This window comes from Papilio machaon, chromosome 20 (assembly GCF_912999745.1).
Source record: "Papilio machaon chromosome 20, ilPapMach1.1, whole genome shotgun sequence".
Classification (NCBI taxonomy): domain Eukaryota; kingdom Metazoa; phylum Arthropoda; class Insecta; order Lepidoptera; family Papilionidae; genus Papilio; species Papilio machaon.
Genome location: NC_060005.1, coordinates 6,858,928 through 6,870,761, shown reverse-complemented (window position 1 = coordinate 6,870,761; position 11,834 = coordinate 6,858,928).

Sequence of the window (11,834 nt, the reverse complement as noted above, 5' to 3'; positions counted from 1 at the left end):
TCATGATAAAAAGAAATGGAATTTATTCATTAATTTATTTATTCGAATTACAACTTAAAGCTTTGTTAAAATGTGTGCATTTATTTAGTACCAACGTTGAATGAGCCACGTTGTAGAGCACTCCAATAACAATAAAGTCGTCAGAAGATTTAAACAATTTGATACTTTTGCGCTTTCGGCAGACAATTTGAGTGTAAACTTTCAGGTAAACACTAATTAAGACGAGTAGAAGTCGAACGACTCGAGCCGTTCTTAAGAGCTCATTCTGCGAAATTGCGCAAGGGACTGCTCCTACGTCACACAGATTTAACTTTGTTTACGCTCAAATCAAAAGCTGTAGCGATTTTTTGCTGAATGTTCTACTAGCGTCTTGTCCGGACTTCGCAACTGTTGTAGTAAGTTTATACATTCCGCCCATGGGTGGCAAAAGTAAGCGGAGAAACTTATTGAAGACAATTTGTTTTTTTCTGTTCCAACATTATATCCAAAAAGCAATATTAATTTTATATTTTTCCGCTTTTGCCTTGCGCCCGGATCCGCTCCGAGCGAAAAGCTTTAAATCGCGTCCAAGTCGGCCGACTGTTTATAATCGTTCCGAGCTCCCAAACTTAAGACCAGAGAATTAATGAAAATAGTTAAAGGTAAATGCGACTAATTCAGTGTTATATTCTAAAACCTTAAGTGTTTAAAACGCAGACATTATTCCCCACAATGATTTTTATTAGTAACTCTCCATTAGGTTTTTTTTCCAATGCAAAAAACTTTGAAAAAGTTATGTTCTGGGATAAATTATTTTAGTTAGTGTGATATAATTTAACCTGACAAGAAAAAGTGAATCGTTTTTGATTGTACTCGAAGAGAATATTTGAGCGATGGCCGCGGCGGTTACGAGTCAATAACCCGCACGTAACAGCAGCATGTAGGTACCCGTGTTTCTAACATTTCATAACCCCCACGCAGACCTAGTAATCTATAAGTTACTACTCGTACCAACATTAGAAATATCGAGAGAAAATATTCTATCTATTTCTCTTAATTTCTATAATAACAAAACTTAACAAAAATAGTACCAAAGAGTACCGAATAAACTTATGTCGCTCAACTCACTAAAGTTGTAGCCGCCGTACAAAAATAAGCAAAATTTGTTGTTTAATGATTGTTTGCTATTGATTGGAAAAGTCAGACACGCATAGATAACAACTTTTCTCATCTTTCCTTTCACAAACATACCGCAATCTTATCTTTTCCATACACTATATGCTGTGTGGAGGACGCGGCATGCGAGTCACGCGCGGCGCACGCTGACGGATCGGCGCCCGCCGTCTCCGCCGCGTACACTCGCGGACACTTTTCATAAAGATCAAACCGGATTATAAGAAATGTTACCGCAATGTTACAATAGATGGAGCTCGTACGTTTCCTGACCCGCGCCCAGACAGAAAATTGTGTAGTAAAAGGCCAATGGCTAATCTAATATACAAGAAAACTTGACATACATTCCAAAACATATTTTAGTTAATGTTTTCTACAATTCAAACTGATGGTTATACAACACAGCAAGAAATCAACGTAGAGCGAAGCTCAGTCGACTAGTAGTATAAACAGAAGCATCTTGATCCGTTGCAGGACGTTATCAAGTTACAAAGGTCGGGCATTGTTTGCTGCTGGTAATTTTGTTTGCAATAGTTAACGACGATTGCCGGCAGGGGTCGACTCAGCTTCTATCGGTTTTCATTGACTATTGATATGGTACCTTAAAATGTGTTGCATTTCCGGACGAATTAGACAATTTAAAAAAAATAATTGTCAAACTATACTTAACTGTACGACAGAACTGATTTATGTTATCGATGTATTTTACTGACAGTAAAAAATATTAATTCTATATTTATGTAAAACTAGCTGTCGCCCGTTACTCCGTCCGCCCGGAATTAAAAAAACGTAATAAGTAGCCTGTGTTTTTCCAGACTATGTCCTACATGTGTGCTAAATTTCATCAAGATCCGGAGATACCTTCAAACATCCATCCCTCTAAACATTCGCATTTATAATATTAGTAAGATTTGAAATAGAAGGAAAGAACAAAAAACAGAACACTTCAGGGTTGTCCAAAATCTAAAAGTACGTTTATTATAAGAGTATACTAATCACTTTTGAATGTAATACATTAAACCAACTTTAGTGTCATTGAGGTGTCAGCGCCGGAGAATATTACATGTAAGCTCCGTTATTATATTTCCGGGATCCTCATAAACCTGTTCAAATAGTTTATTCTTAGAGCGAGCTGGCCGACAGCGGGAGGCGAGCAAGCGGGACCCTCCTTACAATTCTATCAAGTCCCCGATGTATTGACGTTTTGTATATCAAACCTTCTCTGTATTTGGTTATAAATTTATTAACATCAAAAACTTTTCTAATTTTCGTATAAGTAAATTACAAGATGGGTATTATCACTTTTTACTGAGTGAAACATTTAATCTATTGCTATATTGTAACATAAAAATTGTCAAAGAATGGCCCTAAGCATTCATTATGTTTCAACATTTTTTTTTATTATCTTACATTTCAGTATTTCAAGGTCACTGGCCAACAAGGATTAAAGGCCCGTTTCTAATTGCGTATACATTATTATATTTTTAATCTTTCCAACACATACTTGATCGAAAATTATGCATTTAAAGTTAACTTATTTCGAAGGTAAATAATTCTATATAAGAAATAGGAATTCGATAAGAATAAAATTATGAGCAAATATAGCGGAGGGTCGCAGTCGGAGGCGGAGGGTACATGTTGTCAATGTGAGCTGGGAATAGAATTTTAATAAGGGTATTTGATTAGGTCATGAATATGTTATATGGGACAGTTTATGGCAGGCCGGCGATACACAATGCCCTCTTATCTGACAACATACTTAATATGATATCAATGTATGTTGGCAATATATGTGCAAATGTATGTGCCAATGCTGGGCAAAAACTTTCATAATGGTGCTATGTTTTTTATTACAAAGTTTGTAGGAAAGGTTTGACTCGTTTAACCTCATTTATTCTGCAATTTAGTCTTAAACCGTTTCATAATTACATACACAGTTTGCAGGTTTTTATACATTTTTATTATTATTTTGTTAACATAAAAATAAAGTTCGTTGCACACGTTTTGTGGTTAACACGTTCAGTAATTTGGTTCTATTCAGTTTGATTACAATTGTGGCCGTATCTATGGCTTTTGATAATTTATCCATTGAAACTGATCGAATGAAAAACGATTGAACAATACAGTACGTGGGAACTGTCGGTTATTTGCTCAATCTTTGACTTTGAAGAGACAGGATCTGTCAAGCACGAGTAATCGACTCTAATTAAAAACCTATGTTCTATGTGCGTTTTCCTCTGTGCTCGTTTTGTGTATATAAAAGATTAAGTCAGAATGCTTTTATAAAGGCGTAAGTGTCAGCAAGACAAGCACGTGTGTGATAGTTACCTTATCCGCAAAGTGGCAGTATTATTTGTACAAAGCCGTCTCTTTGTCTAGTCCATTTCTCTATAGTCATAGTGCTCAATGTTTATAACGCTGTCATATTCGTCAATGATCATTGTGCGGTGCCACTGAATGGAACAATGGTTTATATTAGTTTTGTAATATTTAAAACTAATCAGCATTAAAATGGAAATAGATACGTTTATTAAATACCAACGCCACACAAACAATATGCACGTATGTATCTATGTAAATTATGATACATCAATTAAGCTTTGTTACCAAAACTTCGGAATGGTTATATGAAAATTTGCTATATGTCAACATTTGTTGAATGTCGTAAAATCATAATCCGATACAAAGGACTTATTCTATTTTCCCGTCATAACTTTTTAATAATTTCCTTAAATTTAATAGAATAAGATCGAAGTTCGACAAACTGGTTACTGATTAAAACAAAATAAAACCTCTTTTTATGTAAATAACATTTAGATTAATAGCTACTATCTATTACACGAAACTATGTTCAAACAAAGACCTCTGAGCCGGTGAGAAGGACGCTGCTGTCGAAGTTAATTCTGTCACAAAATATGTAAAACCTACATGGACATCGAAAATGGAATAAAAGAAAAAAACATGACATGACAGCTACAATACAAAGAGGATCTTGTGACACTTTTTTGACGCTGACAAGGGAGCGCTTGGGAGCTGTCATAATTTAGTTTGACTTCTGCCCACCGGTACAGATAGCCTTCACATCCCACTCACGGCGCACAAGGTATTAAAAACCTTATAGTTTTGGCTTAATTTTTTTACAGCCAGCCGTCTGTCTGTCGCCAACCCTACTTGGGAGAAAAAATAACAAAATAATAATGACAATTTAATTTATTAAATAATAGAAATAAATTCTTGGCTTCCTAGTAGCGTTATTAAATAGCACCATTAATCATAAATATTATTTCCCTCCGTGCTTTGTTATTAAGATTAATTGAGACAGTCGCCGCTAAAGAAAACCTCGTGAAAATGAGAAAGTTAACAAGATCTGGTTTTCTCATGTAACGGGTTGTAACATTTTTCTTTAACATGCAAAAAAAGTTCCAAATAAGATAGGAAAATTGTCTATGATTACGTAGCGGAAAATTGAAACTCGTTTTATTCGGACAGACAGAAGGACGCGCCAAGGGATTGACACTTGACAGGGTAATTGAATTACATGTACCTATATTTTACAACATCTATTGCGGGAATCAGTTACCACATAGCAGTAAGGCTTTTTAGACCATTAAGTAGCTTTTCTCATACTCTAAATGTCAGAATAACTTTTTTAATCACATTAATTCTTTAAAATATAGTAGAAAATTACTTTTATAATGTAGACTGTTCCCATGCGATTACGTCACGACACGACAAAGCGGTGCTCTTGCCGGACGCTAATCCCCGCGGCACGACGTAAAAATACCCAAATCGCTTATTCATGACCATATCAAGAACCCTTGTTAAAATTCACCTTCCACTCGCGTTCATCATCATTAACTCGGCGTGTTCTCTGAGCGACACACAAACACACGCTTTAATGTTTTATAATTAGGCAACTTTACTAATGATTCACTGAAGCAACGAAAATATTCTAGGAAAATCAAAGAAAAATATAGAATACATTAAAAAACAGTTCAAATCGAACAAATACTATAGAATCTGTTCATACGACGCTTTTAAAACGCGACGCTTTTTTATCACGCTGTGTTGCATTTTGAGCACTGGAAAAACGGAACAAGGGATTATAAAGCCTTCGTTGCTCGAGAGGTGCGAACGCCGAGTAAAACGGACGATAAAAAAGCGTCCGTGTGAATGAGAGTTTTGTAAAGGACGACTTACGGTGAAAAATTATTATTTTACTAGCTATCGCCCGCGATTCCGTCCGCGCGAAATTAAAAAAAATAAGTAGTCTCCATGTTCTTCCAAAGTACTATATTTGTGCCAAATTCAGCCTCAGTTATAGTTCCGGAGATACCTTCAAACATCCATCCATCTAAACATTCGTATTTATAATATTAGTAAGATTATTTTACTACAAATAATAATTTCACTTGTTGTATTACACGTTATAAACAAACGTAGAAGTTTATGTGAGAAATTATATAAAACCGTGCGGACTCGGCCCTTCATTAATCAAAAAATTTATTTCCACGGGCCTCTGTTATTGAGATTAATTGAGACAGGTTTCTTGGGACGAGAATCTCACAAAAACGGGAAAGTCAATGATGCTAAATTTTCATATAATTTCGCTGGAAAATGTTAAAAAAACATTCTTCTTAATTGGAACAATTTCTAGTTATATTTATGAATTAAAACGTGAATTTTAGGAAATTATTGTACTGTTATTAATTTCGTATACTTCTCCAGAGTGTTAGAAGTAAAGTCAGTCAGGCTTTGTGATATTTATAAATTAATTGCCATTTATTTAATTATAAAAGCACGAGAGGGTTTTGTATAAATAATCGTGATAATTATTACACATTAAAATATTGGTCTGTGAACAGCAACAACGACCGTGGAGTGAAAATGGCGGACGTAACCGCAATTGCAGTTGATTGATCGGAAAATTTATCAAAATCCGCGCTCGCCTCTGTTTAATTAACGTTTGTCCCGACATCAAACTGTATTCATTCGTTAAGCATCCTTCATCACAAATACCTCACAAAATAATATGTTAAATACGGTTCAGTAAAGTAAAGTAAAGTTAAAAAAATTTAAGGGATTACTAAACAACATAATACAATGCAAGGAAGTACGTGATAAATAATGAAACACACAACCAGCATTTACGTAACAACGTTAAGTTTTTTTTTATAGTTTTCCTTTTTGAAAAAATCAACAGTTATTTTTATCTCATTTCATATCAACAATAAATAAAACAAATGAAATTCATTGCAATCAATTATATAAATATTCTATTACATTAACCTTATCTTAAATGTTTTCATAAGTTTCCCTCCTGCGAAAAGGGCAGCAATACATAGGCAATGCGGTGAGATAAAAGCGGGAAAGAATTTCCACCTGTCACGATTTATATGCGCCATATCTCCCCCAATATTTATCGTAATAAACTTTGTCCTTCTTAACAAAAATTTAAAATATAAACTGGCAAAGTTTTCCCTTGATAAAATGAAAAATTTCTTATTCCAAGATAAAATTTTCTTCGATACTTTTTTGCACAAGTTAGACAGAGGGGTTGCTTAAAAACAACTTATGTATTCAAAATAAACTGTCTAGCTCTAGTTAGTTCCACTACTTTACAAACAGTTTAATCACAGATTTGCATATTTACATAAGAATGATAAAGGTGGAAAATGAGAAAGCGGCAACCTGAGTTTCGCGAATCGACTGCTGCCAATTGAGCTCTGCAATTACAGATGCGTTGCCTACCTTTAACCGACGGAGAAGAGGAAAGGAAGGGGATATTTCCCATTCCGATGCGTCCCCTTCACCACCAAATCCACATCCCCTTCTCATAATTTTCTTATAAAGAAAAGGTGGGAAGGAAAGGTGGACTAAAATTAGACCTCCGGCACGCACACTCATTACACGAAACGCGGAATTACATCCATTTGACGCCTGTCATTTGTGTGGTCATAATATTTCACCGGTGGAGCGGGCCAATTCGTGCATCCGACAAGTTTGTTATTTTACTGTTATTTGTTACATAAAATTTTAACATGACCGACTTCATTTTTACAATTTAACTTTGTTCCACGTTAGTTTCGATTTAGTTAAAATAAAAAAGACTGTTTTGACGTGCGAAAGTGTTTTATAGCGCACGAATGTTCCTGTTACCTGGACAGTGCTTGTACATCCAGCAACTGCGACATAAAATGTTAGACGTAAAAAGTGTTATTTTACACAGACCAAGAGAATATAAAAAATATCTAGCTGGATGTGTAAACAGTAATGTTAGTTAATTTTGTCACATGTTACATTTGAAGAATTTTGGAAATCGTCGGCTCACATAGTAATAAATAGATACAGGATGTATATTATTTATTAAATTTTAATTTGTTTTTGAATCTATTTATTACTAATTTTAGTGTTTTTTAAATTGTATTGTATTTAACATTTTTCATTGTATTAACATAATCGTGTGTAATATATATTACTGTGATAAGATTTTTTTTTAATTTCAAAGTTTAAACCGCTTTTTAATAGATAAATAGAAAACACTCCTTTTGGGTGCAAAAATATGTTAGGGGAACGAGAGAACAGCCATTAAAAAAAGATATAATATTAGCTAGCCTCATTTTTCAATATCACTTCACAATTTTCACTAAATAACAAAAAAAAAATCAAATATCACAATGGCCGCCATGTATGAAGTTTGACATTACATCTTTTTATTTAATTTTTTACATATTCATAAATACATTAGAAAACTTTCATTTCTATTTATATGATTTTCAAAACTTATATGTACAGCAAATAATACATGTGCCATTGAATTATTAAGTAATAAGAAATATTATATTTTGTCAATTATATAAAATTACATCTAAAATGATGTTATTCTTAATCCCTTAACTAATCCGCAACACAAAGGTCAGCTTGGGATCATGATGGCGGTGCGGCGACGAAATGAAAAGGAAGGATAACACAAGGATCGAAGTAATTATCCATTGTGGGGCTTTTTCTTCAACTTTTGGCTGAATTAATGTAGCATTAATAAAGCTAATATAAAACAGAATTTGGCATTATTTGTTGGCTATGCCAACTTACAAATTTACTGTATTAATACGACGGAGTCAACGTCTACCATTCGGTATAGACTATACAATCATTTAGTCTCTAAAACCAACTTTGGATAACGACCGTACTCAATATTTTGTAAGATTGACAAGTCTAATTCGATCTCGACCGCTAGATTACAGCTCACTGACTCGTAGAATTCAATTAAGGAGGGCTTAAGGATATAATTTTTTTTTAAAATAAATCTTGAACTTTATTTTCGAACAAATCTGTCGTCCGACCCTCCGCACATTACCCGCGGCAGTATATCTCTTGTTTGGGAGGTGGCGAAAAATAATTTTCCGGTGCCGTGACACGGTTTTTACTGAGATTTTCACTTTTTAGGCAAAAGGAAAATGATTGTTCATAGGGTTATTCGCCTTAATAATAAACAGACATCGAACACGGAGGAGATCATCGACGCCCATGAACATTTCAGTAAGAAATTAAAGCTATACGAATAGTATTTAAAATTTCATAGCAAACACACTTCACCGTACCATGATCAGTAAGTATACTGTATTAATGCATTATCTATAAAAAATATAGGTAACACGGGTCGCACAAGGGAACTCGGGTCGTGTAAGGGAACTTGGTTCGCTCGAGGGAAGTAGGGTAGCGCGGGGAACTAGTAAGGGATTTACGGCCGTCGTAAAACTCAACCGTCCGCATTGAAACGCATGCGTCGTCAGCTCCGCTAGAATTTCCCTTGTTCTATTATTATAACAAATTCTCTCATTACTGTTCCGGAATGATTTTTATTCGCACTCTCACACTCCGGTGCGTCACTTCTGTTTGTGATTTACCTTGCGTTTTAGTACAAGCGCACTTGATTTTAGTCACTGAGTTATGTAATTCTTCAGACTCCATGGAGCGTCCACCGAAGCGATCTAAGTGCTGGGTGACCTCCCAATCCGGTAATAATAACGAAGTAACAGCCTGAGCCGACGCTCCTGAGGGAGCCTTCGAGCCTAGTTACTCTTGAACGAGATTTAGGCTAAGCGCCATCTGAGCCCGGCCACCTCAAGCCCGGTGAAACTATGAATGCCTCTTCAAGGCAAACAGTCACAAAAAAAAACTTATTTTTTTTAAGTTACGTCACGAAGATAAAAACAATTACAAATTCAAGAATCGACTTTAACCCTCTTTAATTGTTCAAATTATATTTATTCCTACTTTAGTGTAACATTTCTTTCATTTAGTGACACAAAACAATCGTTCTTCTGTTTCCTATTTCCTTCTATGGTCAATAATAAGTTTCGTTGCCGAAAAGCCAAAAGGCCAAAAAAACTGGCAAACAAAGATTAAAATCCAGTCGGTCGTAGTGTAGGAGAGAGTTGGAGTTATTTACACTATTGGATTAAATGAACGAGATGATCTCGTCCCGGCTGCAGTGAGACAAAGCGCTGCGCGGGATAAAATTACATTAATCGAAGGGGAAAGTTTTAACCGTAGAAATAAAAGTATAATTTCGTCCAACGTTTTAATTTATAATGAAGTTGAAGCTTATAAATATTTATTTAAGTATTCGAGCAAATTAATTCGAAATTCGAAACTAAAGACATTCGAAATTAAAGAAAAATAACTGTATTGTTGTATTTCTTGCCATAGTTAAGTCTTATGTTGTTTTATTTGTTTGAACAGTATTTTTTTTTTCAATCATATCGACAGTTAAAATCTATGGTTGCGCTAATATTGAAAATATTTCATTTCAAAACTTCCTTCGATATCATCTTAATACATATTACGAAATGTATAGTGTACAAAATATTGGGGTCTAATGCGGTCATTACGTGAACGCACAATATCGAAGCGAAGAGATTTCCATTCCGTAGGCGAGTCGATATTAACGCAACCCATTTTACTCCGCTTATTAGATCCCGCTACGACGACGCGTAAATTTCTACCCCAGTTGCCGCCCTCACAGTTATATAAACACTAATAAAATAAACTATTAAACTCAAGAACTATTTGTATCTTTACACTACACATTCGAAATCAAATTAAAATTCTATTATTTTTGTTGAGTGCGGAATTTAACATTCTGCAAAAGAGGTGGCATACTGCGTAAGACCTTTGCCTTTTTTGAATGAGAGTAAAAGATATAAGAAAAGAGAATCGTGCGGGAAATGTTAACAACGAGATGTAGTACGTTAAAAATTGATTCAAATTTTAATTTAAATATGTATAAAGTTTTATTATAAGGGATTTTAAAAACGAAATAAAAGTATTCTGGTAACCGTGCTGCTGTAAATAATTTATACAACTTGTTTTTTTTATCTTTATAAAGCTAAAGACAAATAAAAATTTAACCTATTTAGTAGTAGCATTTATGTCAAAAATTTTATACATATTAAGTATGTCCTTTATTGTGGTTGAATCTCGTTACTGGTAATTACACTATTTGTATAAAAATGTTATCTCGTACAATAAAATTGAAAACGATAAAGTCATTTGTATTCGTGGGCAGTACAAAATTTCCGGTGGCCGTGCACTGCAGCCCACAGAAGTTAGGCTAATTTTAAAGTTCACGAATCGAAATATAAAATTGCACATCGTTGCGCTCCGCCGAGCACATAGCACAGAGCACAGAGCGGCGCGGCGCGGCGCGGGCGGTTCATTATTTTGTGTTGCTTAACTCGTTATTCCTGATATTTTCATTCGAGCCACTTGCTCATTTTAATATCGAACTATTTCAACGCGAAATGAGGTTATTAACTCGGCTAAAGTTGCAAATTGCTGTATAAATTTTACAGTTACCATTTCTATAGCATTCATGTTTTGAATACCTCAAATTCAATTTAATTTTTAATTATTCAAGTTTAGGATAAAACCTACCTATTTATGAGGTAGTATATTTATTACCAATTTTTGTCGTTTATCGATTATATACATTATTATTTAAAAATAAAACAATGTAATAGAAAAGCATATTTTTAAGGAACAAGAAGAAAATAAACATATTCTATCTCGTCACATATAGGAAAAGCAGACACAAGGACATTGGATGCAGATTTCTCCACCGCAAACCGCCGCAAGCCACCACTCGTTCGGAACTAAATTTTAAATAGTTTCAAAAGCTCGACTCCAACTATAGTTTGCGATTCAACTGAACTTTACAAATGGAAAGTCTCTCCGCACAACTTCTACTTATATTGCTATGATTTCGAAGAAATATCAAACTGCACTTAAAGCGCCGCAAAATAATCCTGAACTACAAACTCGAGGATTATTCGTAAAACTTTTTTGCTTTTAATAAATTGAACATCTGGCGACATTCGTAATCTCAATCAATAAAAATCCTTGTAAAGAAGACATTGATGTTTTTTGGCTAACGAAATAAAGAAATGATAAAATTTTTTACGGCATAGAAACATCAGAATTTACTTAAGAACTTAACACAACTCACGCCTGTAACTCAGAGAGGTAGGCAGAGATCACGGACCTCCATTTGGCGTGGCCAAACGAACCTCCGCAATACACTTTTCGCCATTTCGAGAGACGGAACGTGACGGGTGACGAGACGCGTCGCCGTCATTTTCTCCCGGGAATTCACACATATCTTTGAAATTTCTTTTCTC